The sequence below is a fragment of the Rhodnius prolixus genome, unplaced genomic scaffold (genome assembly GCF_049639745.1).
Source record: "Rhodnius prolixus isolate KJV_2025 unplaced genomic scaffold, Rpr scaffold_4, whole genome shotgun sequence".
Lineage (NCBI taxonomy): Eukaryota > Metazoa > Arthropoda > Insecta > Hemiptera > Reduviidae > Rhodnius > Rhodnius prolixus.
The window spans coordinates 21,627,796-21,648,399 of record NW_027411614.1 but is presented as its reverse complement, the minus strand read 5'-3'; the positions used below and the strand labels follow the sequence as shown (position 1 = coordinate 21,648,399).

Sequence of the window (20,604 nt, the reverse complement as noted above, 5' to 3'; positions counted from 1 at the left end):
CGATCCTCGCTAGATTTATTGAAAGTAACACACCAGCTTTGCAAAGACTTTTGTGCAATAAGATCAACTGGTTTTCGGAGAATATGAAATTATTTATTCCACATCTTTAGATTTTAGGAAGAACAAAGATATATTGTTAACTGCTGTTAAATCTGTTTTGTTTTTGTTTTTTCCCCTTATCACACTTTCCCAATCTTGGAGATGTCAGGGAGCCACAGGCAATCGCCTGACACTGGCGATCCGCAATATTCTCAATAAGTTAAAAGGATTATTTTGTCTATGTGGGAAAAAAAACTCCTGTGAAACTAATAGCAAAATGACAATTTAATACACTTACTTGTTAAAACACAAGGCATTCTTGCACCAAACATTCTGTATCATTACTAACATGGAAACAGATTACTTAGTTACTTAAACAATTTAATAGAAACTGGCATCAGATAAAATCCATAAAATTACTGCCTCGAAATGTACTCAAACAATCTTGATAGCCCTGACGGAAAGGTCACATATCTAGATTTTTAACCTCTATGCTTTAACCTCTGTAACAAGTACACTGAAACAACCAATCCCTTTACAGATGCAGATCCCGTAGACAGATACATGGCCAATCGGAATGTTCATAATGTTTTCGCCATAAAATCAATAGTAGGGATTTCCAAACTACAGAGAGATAGTAACGCAACTCTGGACGATAATCATCTTCTTTTTTTTTTTACACGAGCCCTCATCATCATTCAGAAAACTCCCAATTCTGTTTCTAAAATTTAACCCAGCCAAAAGTACACAAAATTAGCTAGATACACCAAGCGGATACACCTAAAAACTTAAAACTTGGATAAAAAATAACGATTCCATTACTTTAATAATTCTATTTGAAACCCACACTTTATATTATAAAATTTAGTAGTGCTGCACGAGAGACGAGACTTGAGCAACCGAGACCGAGACCGAGATCGAGACATGATATATATCTCGTCGAGAAATCTCGGTCTCGTCTCGGTTTTTCAAATATTAATTTTTAGCTACAAACTTATAAAATTGTGTTCTTTATTAATAAATAATCATTACAGGTATTGAATTAATTATTAAAAGATACGATTTTATTATATATGTTCAATATTACTACATCTATTTGACTTCGAATTACATAAGTAAAGTAAGCAAAGTAAAGTAATCGCCTATTTTTTCAGGCGGGGCTTTACGTCCAACTACCAATTACGTGTCGTGGACGGAGGCGACTAGCAAACATACTTTACTGTAAATTTCTTCTACTAACCATTAAATAAAATCCAAGGCCTAAGACCGGGAATCGAACCCAGTACCACAATACTCATTAGCTTCGCAGGTCTCGCACTATTTTCGTTTTTAAGATACTCTTTGCCCAAGCATTGATACATAAAAGAGCTTTTACTAAGTCAGAAGTTAAAGAAGATCTTCTATTGGTCATTATCATCGCAGCTTGCGAAAATAATCTTTCCGATGGCACTGAAGTTGCACAGATACTAAAAATATCTTTCGCCATTTTAGACAAATTTTTGAAGGAATTCTCAAGTGTTTTCCACCATTCTAAAATGTCAACGTCTACTGGTGCTTGGTCTAATTTGGTATAATTAATTATTTCTGTCTTCCATGCTTCGGTGATATTTGCTGATTTTTGAGCAAATGGTGCAAAAATATTGATGCAGTCGTCGTCGTCGTCGTCAAAAGGTGAATCATCAAATTCTTTATCTTCACCAACAGCCATAACTAATGGAGCGGGAAGTTTGTTGGGAGGTGTATTTTTTATTTCACGAATCGACTTGTTATAGTAGGCAGATATGTTATTTGGGTCTTTCATTTGGCGCGTTTTTAACATCTTTTTGAAATTATATAAAGATATATAACAGTAATAGTAATATATGATGCATTGAAGTGTAAGTAGTTGTCTTCTTTTACACACATTTTCATTACCAATATATAAATTAAAATAATTATTAGAAAATAATAACATTTTTTGAAAAGATTATTAATAGCAAACCACTTTTAATACTTAAACAAAAATTCAAAAAAACTGAGACCGAGACCGAGATATCTCGACGAGACCGAGACCGAGATTTGAGCGACCGAGATCGAGACTGCATAAAGTCTCGCCTCGTCTCGGTCTCGTGCAGAACTAAAATTTAGCTCACCTGTTCACCCAAGATCTGTGCAAGCCTAATAATAATGGGATATAATAAAAGAACCACTAAGTAAAAATTCAAGAAACATAATTTTAAAATATACTTCAATAAACTTCTATTAGGTATTTATAAAGTATGTTATTGATACCAAGCAATTACGTGCCGAACTGTTATCTGAAACAAAAGTCTTGGGCAACTCAATGGGTAATAACAAAGAGCGAAGTCTAATCAACCTCAAGATCCCACCTTCTACCAGACAAGCATCGTTCTTCAAATTGACTATCCCTGTTTTAATTCTTAGGTTTACTTAACTCGTTTTGTACATCTTTATTTGTCTATTTGATCTAGTCAATTAAAATAATTGTTCTCTACATCTAATTGCTGAATTATTCTCTTGTTCCTTAATTAGTTTTAACACTTGTTTCTCTTAATTAATCCGCTCGCCACTTGGCTATTCAAGTACAGCCAAAACACTGGGAAATTTAGGGAAATCATTGCAGGAGAAAATTCTTAAAAGATCGTGTAAATTTACTGCATTTTACTTTAAATTTTTATGCAACTTATAATTGCCAAGTTTCAAATATCAATATACTGAAAACAACCTGAAAATTGTGATTACCAAGTTGATAGAATTAAATCAACCGCAATAAAATATAAGATAAAATTATTAATTTTAATGTGGTGATATAAAATTGATTTAGCCAGTAAATCAGTGCCAATAAGTGAAAACCAATAAAGTGCTTTTAAGTGATAACCAATATATTGTAAAGAAGTAATACTGAAAAATAGAAATATTTAAGGTAAATGAAAAAATTATACTAACGAGGTAGATTGGTGCTACGGTGCTGATGAGGAGCTCTGCGACAAAAACAGACGGACAGACCAACTAGGAAAGCGCAAACGATCAGCACTCCGCTGACCACTGCCACCACGAACAGGCTCATGCTCATGCCGAGCACTGTGCCTATCTCGCTTCCTAAACAACAATATTCATGAAATACAATATTTTTATTAAATATATTGGGGCTCCAAAGTATTGGACAACATGTTTCATTTGCCCGTTTGTTTCTTTTTTGTATTATTATTGTTATTGTTATTATTACTTATTATTATTACTACTTATTATTACTCCTTAACAAAAACTTACAGTTTAAAAAGTTAAGTATAAGGGTTGATTAAACGCCAAAAGGTACACAAATCAGCAAGTACCCAACATTTCATTCAAGCTTAGTTGATATAATTTAAGTAATTTTGCTGCATTAACTTTTCCTTCACATTTTTTAGAATTTATTAGATGTCACAGACCCTTATGCTGGCCAGTTCGTTCATAATATTATTTGGTTATAATTATGATAAAATGTATATTATATCTTCGTTTTTAAATAGGTACTTTATTTTAACTCTATTCCAAATAATTATTATTCTTCTGATTTATCTTTAATATGCCCTTTATTCTGAAGTTGTCACATCTTATACATGCATGTTAAAGTAGAAAAAGACAAAGTTAGAGTCGGCTACTGTTTAAATTTGAATCACGGAGGATTTAAAACAATATTTCAGACTTGAATTCGTCTAACCGAAATATTCGTGAGCACAAATAACACACAGTTAATAACAAGTAGATTATTCAACAATTATTCATTTCTCAATTGTAATTTAATTTTACTTACAGTAAAATACTGGAATAATTATCTGTCCTAAAAGTATGCAATACTTATTTATTTTATATTACATAACATATTATAACATTGTGAGAAGAACAGCTACATTGAGAGTGTGATTGAAGAAAACTATATTATTTTCTATAAAGCCAGATAATTATTACCTATTATTATAAACGTTTGACTACTACATAAAGTAACAATTACTTTAATCGAAGAATGAACTTAAACAGACGATTTTTATTAAAAATAAAATAATGGAAATCATTGATGTATGTTGGTGTAAGCATTTTTTTAAAAAAGTTTTTAAATTTTGTAGCCTCGTAATTTTTTTTATTTTTTATAACGTTTTCTTTTTAACCTGTAATTAATAGTTTGATTATTATAGATTAATAGATATTACAGTCAATCTACAGTGCTACTTCAACAAATTTTTTGTAGATGAAAATGGCCAGCATAAGGTTCTGTGACATCTAATAAATTCTAAAAAATGTGAAGGAAAAGTTAATGCAGCAAAATTACTTAAATTATATCAACTAAGCTTGAATGAAATGTTGGGTACTTGCTGATTTGTGTACCTTTTGGCGTTTAATCAACCCTTATACTTAACTTTTTAAACTGTAAGTTTTTGTTAAGGAGATTTTTGTACCTTTTGGATAGATTTTCATTTTTGTCTATTTTGCTAAGTTACATATCTGCTTTACTGTTTTTTTTTAAATTTGGAATAAGCAATTCTAACATTATAACCTGATAAGGTGTTAAGTAGGAACCGTAACTACCACTGGAGAGATCTTTTTAAAGAATGATTATAGTTGCGGTCCCCAAACCATCCTCAATAACAATTTTTTTGAGAAAGCCTTTTTATATAAAATAGGAAGGTATTTGTACGTAAAAAGCAAATTTAAACTGCGATTTCAGACCTTCCTTTTAAGAGGAGTAAGAAAAATAAACGGGCGATTACAGTACTTCTCCCTAAAAGGCAAAGAGGCAAAGATTTTGAATCGAACGACAATTCATTAATGTAAATAGGTTCACCCAATGATAATTTTAACGATTTCAGTACTTCCTCTTAGTAGGTGTAAGAGCATGATGGCACTTCACAGCCATGTAGAGGAGCTTTAATCACTTCTTCGTGCTAAATTTTATCAAAATCGGACAAAGCGTTATAGAAATATTGGTAATAATAGTTTTAGAAACGGCCTTACTTGGGTGGGGCAAACTCCCCTCCATATGAGGCGTAGCGACGAGACTTTTAAAGTGCAAATCTGTACAAAATTTCGATTCGAATGACACTTCATTCATGAAAATCAGTTCACTTGTCGATAATTTGAAACGATTGCTATACTTCCCCTTAACTAGTGTAAGAGCAGATCGCCGCTTTAATGTTACGTAGGGGAGCCCTAACTCTATCATCCTACCAAATTTTATCAAAATCGGGCTATGATTTACAGAGTAATTAGTAATAATAATTTTGAAGGGGGCCTTACATTAAGGGGGCTAACTCCTCTCTAATTCGGTGTACAGCGTCGAGACCCCCAAAAGGCACATCTACATAAAATTCCGAATTGAATGTCACCTCATTCATGAAAATCGGTTCTCGCGTTTAGGCGCTACGTAGTTTACAAAAAAGGTAACAACAACAACAAGAAGAAGAAGAAGAAGAACAACAACAATTTCTGAAAATGCCGTTTTTGCTCATTTTCGGCAACTTTTTTCTCAAAATCTATTAGGTCTGGGGGGTTGCAAAAAAATTACAGTTATAAAGGAGGGTTTGCCCTATATTTTAAAGAAAATTTGGGAATTTTATCTTTTATAGAAAAAGAGAAAAAAATTGTCAAAGTTGGGTGTTTTTTAACGTTACGCTTTTTCGTGCACTTTTTGACGATCAATCCTTATACAACTGTCCTACCGGACAGTTTTAATTACTACTTATTATTATTATTACTTATTATTATTACTACTTATTATTATTATTACTTATTATTATTATTACTTATTATTATTACTACTTATTATTATTACTTATTATTATTACTACTTATTATTATTACTACTTATTATTATTACTTATTATTATTACTACTTATTATTATTACTACTTATTATTATTATTACTTATTATTATTACTACTTATTATTATTACTACTTATTATTATTACTACTTATTATTATTACTACTTATTATTATTATTACTTATTATTATTACTACTTATTATTATTACTACTTATTATTATTATTACTTATTATTATTACTACTTATTATTATTATTTTATTTTTTAAATCATTTAAGGCCTGGAGCTTTTTTCCGTGCACAGCCGGAACACAAGAGTGTTCTCTTCCATCCATCACCGAACAATGAGCTGTAAGAAGCTCCTAGAAAGAAAAAATCTAAGGGCCAGCTGCTGGATTCGAACCCGGGATCTCAGAGTGGGAATCCAGTATAGGGTAACCACTTAGCTAATCCCTTCCCAACATTATTTATTATTATTATTTGCTTGGTTTCTGACAAAGAATTTGGATTTGATGACAATGCATAAGCTCAAACTGTAATGGTTCTGTGCTAGTATGCAGTCTTGTAATAAAAGTGACTCCGCACGAATTTGATGAATTTAAAAACTGGAAACCGGGCAGTAGAAAAGATGCGTACCTAGACAGTGCGTAGAATATGCATTTCTGGCCCATGGAATTTCATCTAATGTGTCCAGATTAAAGCGAGCTGAAACAGTCTTCATTCCTGGCATTTTTTTAAGACTCCTAGGTCTTAGCGTAAGCGTTAGGAATAAACCGCTTAATCTTTAATTTTAAACTAATGAAACAAAATATTTAAGGCATTTGTTGAATTTTATAAAGTAACTATTCATTAGATAAAATAGAAAGATTTTATTTTTGGCCTTTAACATAATTAATTAGAAGTAACTCGCATCTTCTTCATTACTTCTATCACGAAAATTCATGTTTTCTGACAATTTAAAAGTGACAATCTATCAAAATCTATCACAATTTACATACTTGTACACTTTGAAGAGATCGTCTCGTCCGAACCGTCACCACAATGGTTAATTCCATCACAGACTAAATCTGTTGCTATGCAAAACTCCCTCATTGTACACCTAAACTCCTTGCACGCATGTTCTGAAAATTTAAAATATTAATTTGTTAATAAAAGGTAAAAAAATATATATTTGAATTTTAAATCTAAATCAATTTCTATAGACAGATTTTATTCCATCAAGAAGTAAGTGCCTCTTTTCGAAAACGAAGAGCTTAGCTGTAAGTTGATGATGATACAGATCTATCTCCGTTCTGATAATTGGTTCCCGATTTATTTCAAACATCAAAATCACTTCATTTCTTAAATTAGAAAATAACACTCCACGTATTTATAGAAATTAATTTCTCAAAATAAACTCTAATTTCACTTTCACTGACGACTCTGTCTGGAGCAGGATGAGTTGTGGAGGTCGACATCGAAGTAAAAGAAGCAGTTTTATTGATGGTATTACACTCGGAAGGTTCAAGTATCAGACTACAACTCTTTTATCAAATGAAATGTGAAGCAACACTGGGATGTTACTAATGACCCATAAATTAAGAGAGATTGATTAAAAGTGATAACAGTAGGTTATTTTACTACCAGAAATGTCTTTTGTAATGACAGCAGACGCAGAAGTAAAATAATCAACCTGCAGAATTTAAAAAGTACAAAAACAATAATGCAGGGAAACGGGCTTTGCTAATTTTGTGGAAACGAGGAAACTGGCCAGGTCATTCACCAGGACAGCCTGTTCGCGTATTAAGGGACGCCCAAACGTTCCCTTCACTCTTATTTCAAAAACAATTCTTTCATTACTCAACGCAACATCCAACCGCAAGCGTTTAGAGCAGGGGGTCCCCAAACGATTTACACAGGGGCCAGTTCACTGCCCCTCAGAACGATGGAGGGCCGGACTATAAAAAAAGCTATGAACTAATCTCTAGGCACACTGCACATATCTTATTTTAAAGTAAAAGAACAAAACGGGAACAAATACAATATTTAAAATAAAGAACAAGCAAATTTAAATCAACAAACTGCCCAGGGAACTATGGGCCTGCTTTTGGCTAATGAGATGGTTTAGTTATAGTGCTTTGCCTTTCTTCCTACTTCTGCTGTTATTTCACACTGCTACTGGAGCCGTGACGCGTGCGTACCGTGTCACCGGAAGTAGTACTGTACGTGGGCGACGCCGCCACATACCACCAATGAAAAAGGTTCCCTTCCGGAAATGTAACGGGGGCCGGATAAGAGGCCTTAAGGGGCCGCATGTGGCCCGCGGGCCGTACTTTGGGGACCCCTGGTTTAGAGTCTTCTAAACGTTTGGTTTAGCTTTTTTTTTTCTAATATTTAGTGGAGAGTAAATATTTTTCCCTGGTTCACAACTAATATAAATATCTCTTGCATATTCCTAAATTTAAAGCCAGCCTTTAAATAGTTAAGTAGTGCTTTTACTTTTTATCTAATCATTTAGCTCTTCTAATATCTAATTAATCATAAATAACCGCTCCCTCATTGAATAATATCGATAATTATCAACATCTTGGTAGAAGTCTTGAAGCCTTTCACATTGCAGCCTGCAACTAGCCAACTACACTGCAACTTCTCCAAAATTTCATTCTTTTGATTAGACGCCTACAGTCAAACACATTTTTACTGATCACCTGCTTAAGATTCACTTAGGACCTACTCATAATATAACCTAACTGCGAAATAATTTCTATAGCTGCACAAACTGTTGGAATACCTCAGAGCAACTGATTTGGACCACGTGATATAATAGAGGTACTTTGTAATGGTTACTCTGTAGTGTAGATTAATAGAAACCAGAGCAAAAAAGAGAAGAGTGTTCCTTAAGTGCAAGGCGTTTAGCCGTGTGGTAGTAGGAGGTTTTGGCGAGAGGCGTGGAGTCAGGAATGATTGTTCTTCATTTATTCAAGAAGAAGACGCATGACATCATTCACATTTTTTTTTTGTTTTTAGTGTCTCTAAGTCCGTTTATTTTTTGTATTATTATTATTTAATAAAAGATTTGACACCTCAAACGCCTTTACGACGGTTACTGCTCTATTTTGAATCTTCAGGTTTGAAACATTAAGGTTGAAAGGTCATAAGAACTTTGGTACCAGATCTGGTATCTTTTGTAAGAAAGAACCAGTTAAGGTGGCTTGGACATGTCGAAAGAATGTGCCACAAAATAGGATTCCAAGGAGACTTATGGAGGGAAAACCAGGAGGAAGCCGTAGCAGAGGGAGAGACCTCATATGAGATGGTTAGATGGTGTGGAGGAAAATCTTCTGCATTAACCAGAAGTTTTGGTTAGCCTGGATTTAAGAGATTGAAAATATTCCGCCTTCAATGACAGAGAAAACATTCATTCCTTCACGAGCTTGTCGTGCCCGGAAGTTGGAATTTGCTTAGGATGTCTATTTGTATAAAATGTATTTGATTTGATTTTAAAATATAAAACTTAAATGTAAGTTAGTGTTTAACTTGGTAATTTCTTACGCATTACCAGTGCTCTCATGATACTTTTTCAAATTTTACTATAACATATGCTAAACAAAGTAAATTCAATGAATAGTTTTGCGGAACTCGCCTCTTTTAGAATTCTACTTGGGTTAATTTCCTAAAAGTTGAAAATTCCATATAGTCAGATGATATATGTAGTTATTATATGTATAGTCTTGCGAACTTCAATTAAATGCATTAATTTAATTGGTAATTTCTGGAAATAATGGAGACAATCCAATTAAAGGAGCTGGTATTTGCGAGAATGTGTGGTTGAGATAGTGTTTGTAGATGGAGGATATTTTGTAAGGATATCCTGCACAGAACTAGAGAGGGCGTAATGAGCGAGATTGTCTCTTTGTGCCGGCATTCCATTACCGCGGGGTCCTGACTCCACGCCTCTCGCCAAAACCTCCTACTACAACACGGCTAAACGCCTTGCACTTAAGGAACACTCTTCTCTTGCAGAGGTCCTGCAACTGCTAAGTGCTCTCCCTACTCCTTTAATACGCCCAAAATTCTAGCCATCACAAAGCCATACCATCATCTGTATGGTTGGAAGGGCTTGGTTACTCCTTCTGCTAGCTAATATCGCCGGCTTATAAAGGGAAATAGAAAACTTGCACGTGTTCCACTTCCTTTTCAGCTCCTTTTCTAATACACTCCTTCTCTCCAGGCTTTCACATGAGAGAAATTGGAATTTCTTCTTATTTTTTTTAATTCCAGAAGTAACCAACACTGTTGTTCATTCAGGTTACTGCAAACTAACAGAAATTTTAGTAAAAATAGTGCAGGAAAAATATCTAGTAGTATCTAGGTCATTAGCAACTCGAATTAATTAATTAATTGCAAATCGATTCCCAGAATTTTAACAGGACCCTTCTCCCTTACCCTTCAAAGCTGCAATTATTAAATATCCTTTAGTTCCTTTATCTTTTAAATGTCCTGTAGTTATTCTTTCATTATCTCAGTTAGATTATCTTATATTGACATGAAGTTTAGTAAATGCTGCGGATGCTTCATTTCTAACTAAAACATAAAAGTTTCGCTAGCAAAATTTTATAGTGTAGCCAGAATAAAATTACATAAGTTCATTGGTCCAAAGGCTAAATGAAGCAAAGTTAATTATTTGAATTTTTGACGGGAAACGCTTTGCTTTTTTGGTTTTTCTTTACGTTTTCGCGCTTTTCCCAGAATGCGTCCGCAGGAAGAAATGCTCTTTACTCCAAAATAATTTTTTTTTGTGTGTGTTTTTCTAGTTATAAGTCACTATTTTTTTTTTTATTATTTTTTTAATTGTTTGTAACTAACGTCTGTTTTTAAATTTTAGCTTGGGGCATGTTTGAATTGGGTTATATTGAAAGCTAATATTTGATAAAATTTTAAATTTAAATAAAATTCATTCTAGTCGTTTTATTTATGTTACGAGAAAGTTACTTTAAATTATTTTTAATGTTTTATAAGAATGGTAATCTTTTATCTTAAAATGGATCCCATCGTAACTCGGCTAAAAATAACTTTTTTACTATAAAAGTCTAATTAAAATTTAAAACACTTTCCTAACTAGAGTTTTTAAAACTCCGTAATACAATTTTAATGTTTAATTAGTTTCAGCTGAATAAAGGAGAGATTTTTTTACGAGTAATTATATAACAAGCGAAATGACTGCTATAATCAATAAGTAATCAATAGAAATATAGCTGTTTCTCTGTTTTAACTCCTTAATTTTGGTGAATTGTTTGCCAAAATTTATTTAATATACGAGGGTCGTTTGAAAAGTCCGTGCAAAAATAAAAACTACTTAATTTTTTGGGGTAAACCTTTTTTATTTTTCAACATAGTCTCATTTTAGGCTTATACACTTCGTCCAACGCTGCTCTAGTTTGTTGATCCCTTCCGAATAATAGGATTTGTCCAAGTCTGAAAAATAGTCATTCGTTTCTGCAATCACCTCCTCGTTTGAATAAAATCTTTTTCCCGCCAGCCATTTCTTCATACTGGGGAACAAATAGTAGTCCGAGGGAGCAAAGTCTGGAGAATAGGGGGGATGTGAAACGAGTTGGAACCCTATTTCCATTAATTTTGCGACCACAACTACTGAGGTGTGAGCTGGTGCGTTGTCGTGATGGAAAAGGACTTTTTTGTGGGCCAATCGTGGGCGTTTTTCTTGCAGCTCGGTTTTCAAACGGTCCAATAACGATGAATAATATGCACCTGTAATAGTTTTACCCTTTTCTAGATAGTCGATGAGGATTATTCCTTGCGAATCCCAAAAGACAGTCACCATAATCTTTCCGGCCGAAGGAACGGTCTTCGCCTTTTTTGGCGCAGATTCCCCCTTGGTAACCTATTGTTTAGATTGTTCTTTGGTCTCAGGAGTGTAGTGATGTATCCATGTTTCATCCACAGTGACGAAACGACGCTTAAAGTCCTGCGGATTCTTCTGGAACAGCTGCAAACCGTCCTTGCAACACTTCACACGATTTCGTTTTTGGTCAAGCGTGAGCAATCGCGGCACCCATCTTGCGGATAGCTTTGTCATGTCCAAATGTTGATGCAAAATATTATGTACCCGTTTATTCGAGATGCCCACAGCACTAGCTATCTCACGCACCTTCACTCTTCTGTCATCCATCACCATATCATGGATTTTATCAATGATTTCTGGAGTAGTAGTGGCCATATGGCCACTCCGAAAATTTTGAAACCACTTATAAACTGTTCTAATCGAAGGTGCAGATTCACCATAATGTTTATCAAGCTTCTCTTTAGTCTCCTGAGGCGTTTTGCCTTTCATAAAGTAGTGTTTAATCAACACACGAAATTCTTTTTCGTCCATTTTTTGAAAATCACTCGACTTCCTCGATTCAAACGAATGCCAAACACAAAGAAATAGACCGATCTGGCTGAAACTTGGTGTGTGTTCTTCCAAGAGTTGCTACTAACTAAACATAACCTCGATACGCGCCAGTAGTGCTATCTCTCGGACTTTGCACGGACTTTTAAACGACCCTCGTATGCTTATTTACTGAATGAATTCTTTTTTTGTTTAGAATTTAATTAATCTGAATATAATGTAATTATAATAAGGGAATGTAAATATAACAAAGTATTCTTGTAACAAAATTATAAATTAGCAAAGTTGTTTTCATGTTATTTTGTTTATCAATTTTTCGCATTGTTTACTTTATATTAACATAGAAGCCTTTCAGTTATGGAATTTTGTGTTTAGAGTAAACATTTGAGAGGAACTTATTAAACACCTTTCTGTGTAAATAAAGTTTTAAAAAAGTGTCCTCTCTCTGTGTTTATGAGTATAATTAGCATCAGTTTTTCAACATTATTCTAAACCGGATATTCATTTGTAAAAGTCACTAAGCAAACTAACATGTTCACAAATTATCTGCTAATTTCAATGGAGCCTGAAACTTAGCTGAAATACAATGGTTCTTTCTTTGGTGCCCAAAAATTTATTTCATTTTCTCCAATTGCCCTATAAGCAGCATTCCCGAAAAAGAGGATACAACACTTTCTATTAAAATGTATTAGACTGCATACTTATAGAGATAAAGACTTGAATAAAAAATACATTACTAATATTTCAGATGTAGATATTCAAGTTCAAGTTCTATTAGATGTAGTCGATATGAACAAATTAAATAATTTATTTTATTTTGTGAGAAGTGCTTTCAAAATGAGGAATTTTGTGTTTATAAAAGATTACTTTTATAATTTTGCTTTGTTTCTTATTTTGGTTCTTTTAGTTGTTTTTATTCGATTAGAATTTATATTTTTAGTTTTCAATTTAAGTTTTTATTTATGATGCATTCAGGCGGGGCTTAACGTCCAACTACCAATTAGGTGTCGTGGATGGAGGCGACTAGCAAACATACTTTACTGTAAATTTCTTTTATTAACCATTAAATAAAATCCAATGCCTAAGACCGGGAATCGAACCCAGTACCACAATACTCGTACATATTAGCTTCGTAGGTCTCGCCTTTAACCGCTCGGCTACCGTGGTCCGAGCGGTCCTTGTGCCATTGTCTTCGTGTATAATATTATGATTCATCACATTGTGGTATTACCGATATTTATGATGTATATTAAGATAATATTTTATTTAACCAAACTCCATTTGTCTAGGGTAGGGGTCGGCAAAGTGCGGCTCCAGAGCCGCATGTGGCTCTTTGGCTCCTTAAGTGCGGCTCTGGCACAAATATCCACGGAAGGCGCAATAATATTTTCATTTAAAAAAAAACTTGGTAAGAAAAAAATTACATCTTATTTTGATAAATTAAAATTCTTCTATAAATCGAGAACATGTATAATTTTTTTGTTTAAGTTAAAAGATAGATAGGTAATTAAAATTTTATATTGTAAAAATACGTAACGAACATCGAGTTTAATTTTATTAGTTTTCGTAAACGTAAACACAAACCATGTACAAGCTACCGGCTGAAATTGTTCGTATGTTATAGCAGGTTTCAGGAATTTAAAAACAGCAGAGCAACTTTAGCATTTGTCAAAAATTCTCTTAATGCTGCGATAACCGAGTTGAAACTTTCTCCTTTTGAAATAGACATTGGTAGCTTTGAAATACAATTGCTGGATTTAAAAAACAAGGAGATATGGCGCTCTAAATTCGAACGTCTTTGTGTTGAATTGGAAATATTGGTGAAGAAAAAATGTGATCTTAGTTCACAACACAAGTGGTCTGCTTTGAATGACCTGGAGAAGGAAAACATGATCATTTTCAACGTTTGGAATAGTATTCCTGACTCTTACGATCAGCTGAAAAAGCTCGCGTTTGCTGCTCTTTCCCTTTTCGGTTCTACATATATATGCGAACAATCTTTTTCAAGCATGAACATTATCAAGAGTAAACTGAGAAGTCGTCATTGATGAGAACTTGGAATCATGCCTAATATTAAAAACGACAACATACAAACCTGACTTACTCAAACTCAAGGAGATGCAAGCACATTGTTCGCATTAATAAATATTTATTAAGTATGAAATTTAGTATTATTTAGTGTACTACTTATTTAGTGTAATAAAAGTTTACTAAACAAGCAGATTTGGCTCCCAATTTTTTTTAAAATCGTTGTAATGTTCATATTTTATGATTTAAGGCGCGTCAACATCTTAGGTTATTGGCGCCCGGAGCTTTTTTCAGTGCACTGCCGGCCTCCGGACAGTGTTCTCTCGTTACAGACAACACTGTCCATCACCAGACAGTGAGCTGTAAGAAGCTCGAGAAAATCTGGACTCTAACCCAGGACCTCCACGTGGGAGTCCAGTATGCTAACCTCATAGTTAATCCCTTCCCTCGGTAAGATTTATGGCTCTCTACTTAAAATAGGTTGCCGACCCCTGGTCTAGGGGTAATACCCTGAAAACAAATAAAAATCATTCTATTCTATTCTTTTAGAACAATTGACTGGTTTTCGTAGCAGTTTATTGCTATTAATGTAGCTCGTAGAAATGATTTCCTACAAACTTAACGAAAATAGAACTTTTAGTTATAAAATATAAGATGGAACATGATTCGCAAGAGAGAGAGGTACTGCAAAGTGAAGGAGACTCTACTTCTTCATCTGATGTCAACGTTGAATATTAATTGCTTTGTGTTAATGGAAGGAATCGTGTTCAGAGGCTGTCTACGCCACTTCACTATAGTCTATGTGTATATTCCAGAGGATAACACAATCTTAGTTAAACAAAAGCAAGCAACCCTGGTATATATGGGCTATCATAAATTCTTAGCGATATACTGTTTGAATTTCTTTTATAAACTGGCATAAATTTTAGGAAACTGCTATGTTTTACATTACTTCCACTTCTGTTTTTATAATCGATTACTCTAATTTTCTCACTTGAGAATTTTCTACTTAGTTGCTGCTTAATACTATTCTGACGTATAGAAGTAGTGATTTCTGAGCAAAAAAATACAAAGAATTCCATTAATATCGTCACCAATAAAACATTTTACTCGACATAAGTTCGCAGTGGTAATCTTAGTTTTCTCAAACCATTTTGCAATTTTGGTTGAATCATTATTTTTTTCTTACAAAAAACACGTGTGACTTGTAACACATCCTTCCTAGGAGTGACTCAGCACTACTCTGTCACAGTTCTTTTAGGAGACTCTACTTCTTCATCTGATGTCAACGTCTTGGATTTTACGTTCTCTCTACTATCTAAGCACTTTGATTAACAACTGTCATGTGCAAGAAAACCTTCTCTTTAAAACCTTTCTTCTTTATTTTATTACATATGTAAAACTGCCATTAGAGGGGGCTGACGACCACGCCACACAGCCTGAATGTTAGGTTATAGTCTAGGAAGGTTTAGCGTCGTTTGAGAGTGTTTACGTTTCATAGTTTTTCATAGTGTTTAACGACGGTGAAATATAACTAGTAATTTAATTATTCTTTACAGATTAATAAAATCTGTTTCTGAAAACCGTCTTACATTTATAATCTTTATAAGGTAAGTGGGGGGAAGATGCAAGTTTCGTCAGATTTTGCATATCTACAACTGGATGACAGCAATACCTACGTTAAATTGTGTAGTAAACAACTGTGAATACCGTGCTTGTGAGTATTTCTATTTATATCTAGTTTAATCGTCGTTAAACTGAAAATTCAACTCTTTGAACTTGGTGAGTACCCATGTTATAATAATTCGTTGTCGATACTTAAGGTTTGGTGACGGATTGACTAGATTAAACGTAATAATTCCGTGATATTTGTGTCGTGTACATCTTGGTGAATACGTGTTAGCTTGAAACAACATGACTGAAGCCTTAGTACAAAAATAAACCTATGTGGCGTCTTCCTCCAGTGCTTGGGGTAAGATGTCACCTATTGAAGTGTTTCAATTTTATATTTATTCTCATTCATTATTACATTATAATAAATTTTATAATATAAAATCAATATAAAACAATTACTGACACACGAAATATAGTTTTTGTATAATACATTAATATTATTAACCCTTGAGCCGTCACCTTATGTGAAGTGCCATAAGCCGTCACCTCGGGTCATATTGACCCAGCATTAAAAACTATTAAATAAAAAGGAAAAACTAACTAATATCATGTTATAGGGAATAGAAATCAAAGACAAAACTTTTTGGCAGCAGGCCCTTAACAACCCGGACGCAGAATCACCAGACTTCAATTTGGGTCTTTGCTAAGCGCCGCGTGGAATAGGGCAGTCACTGTTGGAAATGGCAGCGTGGGATTTTCTGCATGCGGAATTTATCCATACGATCCGCAAAAAATTCCAGAACATGGTTATACCATTTCTTACAATATGAAAGAAACTGATATAACTGCTATATTAAATAAAAGTGACCCTGATTCACTCATTCTTCCTTAAACAAGGTGATCATGAGGTTCCAGTGCTTCAAGCGTCAAGTAAGATACAAAATACATTCAAGATACTAAAACTTCGTACGAGACAAAGAGGTTGATTATCACTGCATATTTAGTGATGTTCCAGATCAGACTGACAGAAACATAAGATTACGTGACGACGCCTCCAGGCGTTTGAAACTTTGAGAAAGCTAAGACAACTTTTCGCAAAGAGAAGGAGAATGATACGTTATTAAAGCTCTCAAACACACAAAGGAATTAATTAATGAAATGAATATTAAAGTTAAGCAAAACTTAGCTTTGGTAGATTGTGAATTTAAATAAAAAATAGGCAATTATTTCTTTACTTTGTTTTTAACTAGTGAAATAAGTAACTGAAAAGGCAAGAATTTAAGGGTTGATACAGTCAACTGAGATCCGTTACTTGGACCGAACTCCGCAGCGAAGACACACATAAAGCTGAAAATCTACAAATTGCTTCTAAAACTGGATTTGAAGGTTTTCCATCAAGCCGTTCAATACACAGAGAATACAATCGTTCAATCCGAAGTCCTCAGGCGAATCTCAATCGCAATATCACCAGAAACTTCTCAAAACACATTTTACTTCCGAACACTGACCCTGACGAACAAAAGAAAACTATATACCACTCTATTTGCCCCAATATGGACTTACGGAATACAACTCTACGGAAGTGCCAAAAAATCGAACATCAACCAACTTCAAACCTTACAGTCTAAAATCCTGAGAGCAATAGTTAACTCTCCTTTCTACGTCTCCAATCACACAATACACTCTGATCTAAATATTCCTCTCGTCTCTGAAATAGCCCAATCTCGTTACACAAAACTTCACTCAAATCTACCCAGCCATTACAACCCTCTGATCCATAATATGTCTACTACAACATTTCCATCAAATCCACATCGCAGACTAAAGCGGCGGTGGCCATGCGATCATCTTAACATATAACGCCGATCTCCTAGGATGGTTACTGTGTAAGCTTGCCAATCTGGCGAACTAACGGCTTCCATCACAGGAGGTCGTCGTTCACTGCAATCACGCCCTTGGCGCACATGTACGTGTACATATACCATGTATGTATATACGATATGTATATATGCTTAGATGTGTATTTGTGCTATTCTTATCACTCATCTCTTTTGATTATTTACTGCAAACAGTTGCAAAATAAATAAACAAATAAAACATTTAAAAAAAACTTCCGAACCAAATCGCTCTTGCTTCCTTGCCTTCCCCATTATTCTATCCAACATCCCAACACTGTAGTTCTTGCCCAATCATCCGCTTCTCTCTGATTACCAACTGCGCCGCTTAAAACGGCTACAGCTGCATGATTCTCTAATGAGATAAATCCAGATCCTAACTCCTGGAGAGATCTCAAGAGTCCTGGCTGAATTCCAACGTCTCAGCAGATGTGACTATTCAGGCCCATAGTCAATCTAGTTCAGTGATGGCGAACCTATGACCCGTGGGTCAGACACTGACCCGTGCAAGCTTTTTCACTGACCCACAATTGCTAGGCAACCATTTGTTTGTTTACGCGGGTTGCTTTAGGTTTTCTAATTGTGAGGATAATTTATAATCTATCTGTATTTTTTTTCAATCACGCATTGACACAAAAGCAATTTAAATGCTATCTATAACCTTTAGTTTGTTCATTACAGTTCTAAAACACAAATGACGACAAATGCTTATGTAGTACGTATTTGAAATAAAGCAAAAGTGTTTACAAAAAATCAAATAAAATGTATAATTTTACTCATATTTTGTTTGTTAAAAAAATTGACAACCCAAAACAAATAACCATATTTAGATTTCTCTTCAGATAAATCACACTTTTTTAAGGTTTTGTGCTATGTTTTTAAAAAGAGACTTCCATAGCACTTGTTTCGTCCCGTTTTACCCGTTAAGCCTACTGAATTTTAAAGATGTTTAGTTTTGAAAATATTCAGTTTAAAATTTTTAAACCTAACTCTTTTCCAAATGGACTTTAGTGCCCAAGAGCTAGGACTAAAAAAAATGAACAAAATTTGACCCACGTCTCCAAAAAGTTCGCCAACCCTGATCTAGTTTGTAGCTAACTACTCGTATTTGCAAAATGTATTTTGTACAGCATGCAATAATAAATTAAAATTATGCTTAACTTATTATTTATAAACTGCTTACAAGAGATTATACTTACTGGGATCTTTCACGGCTGTGATGACTAGATCGAAGCCATTTGCATCGGTACCCCATCCGTCTGACACAAATTTAAGTGTGACGAAATTGGTCCTCGTGAAAATGGAACCTACAGCCTGTTTTGTATTGCGACAGCTCAGGTCCGCCTGTTAAGAAAAAGAAGGTTTAACTAAAGTCGTGACAAATTTAATCATACAATAGTAAACATCAATAAAGGGGAATTCTTTTAATTCTCAATGAAGCGCAGTAATTTGTTAGGTGCCATTGACTCGGTTATTTGCAAAAGGTTGGACATGAATTGCTCTTCTCCTTCGATAAATTAGATGGCTGCTGTTGCTATTTTTGCCAGGACTGACTCAATGCGATTGATGGCCTAAAAGATACTGGGCGATAAGCCCTTACAAAAGGAAATTCCAATAACCTTGTAGCGGTTCTTATACAGAATGTAAAGACGCATTATTTTTTACGAGAATTAGGAGGTTACTCTGTCCTGAAGGTATTTAGACAATTTGAGACAAAAAGCAGCACATGGTACAACAGATCATGAGGCAATATTGGATTTCAGTTCGTAATACCATGACTGCCTGCCTATAGGGTGGAAAACGGAAGTTTAAGTTCATATTATAGAAGCAAAACGTAGCGTTTATAGTAACTTCCTACTGCAAATTCAAATTTGAGTGAAGGCTTTAATTTTTGTCTTCCTCAATTGTACAGATGACATGTATTTATTATTATTATTTGTTTAAATCTGTTATCGGAGCATTTTTCAATGCACTGCTAGTTCATTAGACGGAGCTCCCTCGGTACATACTACATTGTCCATCACCGGACGGTGACCGCAGAAACTGAAAGAGGTACCTAGGAAGAAAAAAATCTTAGAAGAGACAGCTGGCCTCGAACTTGAAGCAAGCGGAAATGATGATGGTGTCTTCTAGCATAATTAGTAATGATGTTTTAATTTCTCTAAGAGGAAAGAAATTATATTTAAATCAACATTCTTAACTCTACTAAGTAAGAAGGAGCAAACTTTAAAGTTTCATAAGAACATTAGTTAATATAAAATACTTTTAATTCAATCTCAAGAATTGTATTCACATTTTAAAAGGAGCTTGGCTGTTCCAGTTTCTTTGCTAGCATTTGAATTAAATATAAAGTCGAACTTACTACATTAAATTAATTATTAATTTCACCATGGCTAAAGTTTGTCAAGTTAAGTTCATAATTAATTCATTGTGCTACAAATTTTATTTAACTAAATCAGCGAGAAGATGATTAATAAAAAGATCTTCACAAAGTAAATGTTCTCTTAAAGAAAAAAGAGAAATTTTCTCAAGTGGGTTTTTCAATAGTCAATTGTTTGTTTATTCGATTTAAATGGTATTCATGAAATTTAAAATTAATTAATAAATTCCCTGGAATTTATTATTTAGTAATTTCATAATTTATCAAATACCTAAAGGGGAAAACTCTTAAATAAGTAACCAATCAGGATGCAGAGGTGTATAATATTGGCAGATGCACTTTTCACGGCCACAGATATTCATGCATAATTCAGCATAATTAGACTCTCAAGAAAAATTTAATTAAGAGTCAAATTGAGGAGAAATAATTGAAATTATCTGGTACTTTTTCAACCAACT

The 20,604-nt window shown here is 34.0% G+C and overlaps 1 protein-coding gene across 3 annotated transcripts in view; it reads right to left on the bottom strand.

Annotated features, from left to right (window-relative positions):
* Window positions 1-20,604, bottom strand: part of LOC141456073 (clavesin-1-like) — a 497,988-nt gene that overhangs the window by 36,136 nt on the left and 441,248 nt on the right. For all 3 annotated transcript variants that reach the window (XR_012459571.1, XR_012459572.1, XR_012459573.1), the window contains exons 3-5: window positions 18,966-19,110; window positions 6,837-6,959; window positions 2,986-3,138 (exon numbers count right to left, since the gene is read on the bottom strand). The gene's annotated coding sequence lies outside the window, so the exon portion shown is untranslated. The remainder of the gene's footprint in view (window positions 1-2,985; window positions 3,139-6,836; window positions 6,960-18,965; window positions 19,111-20,604) is intronic.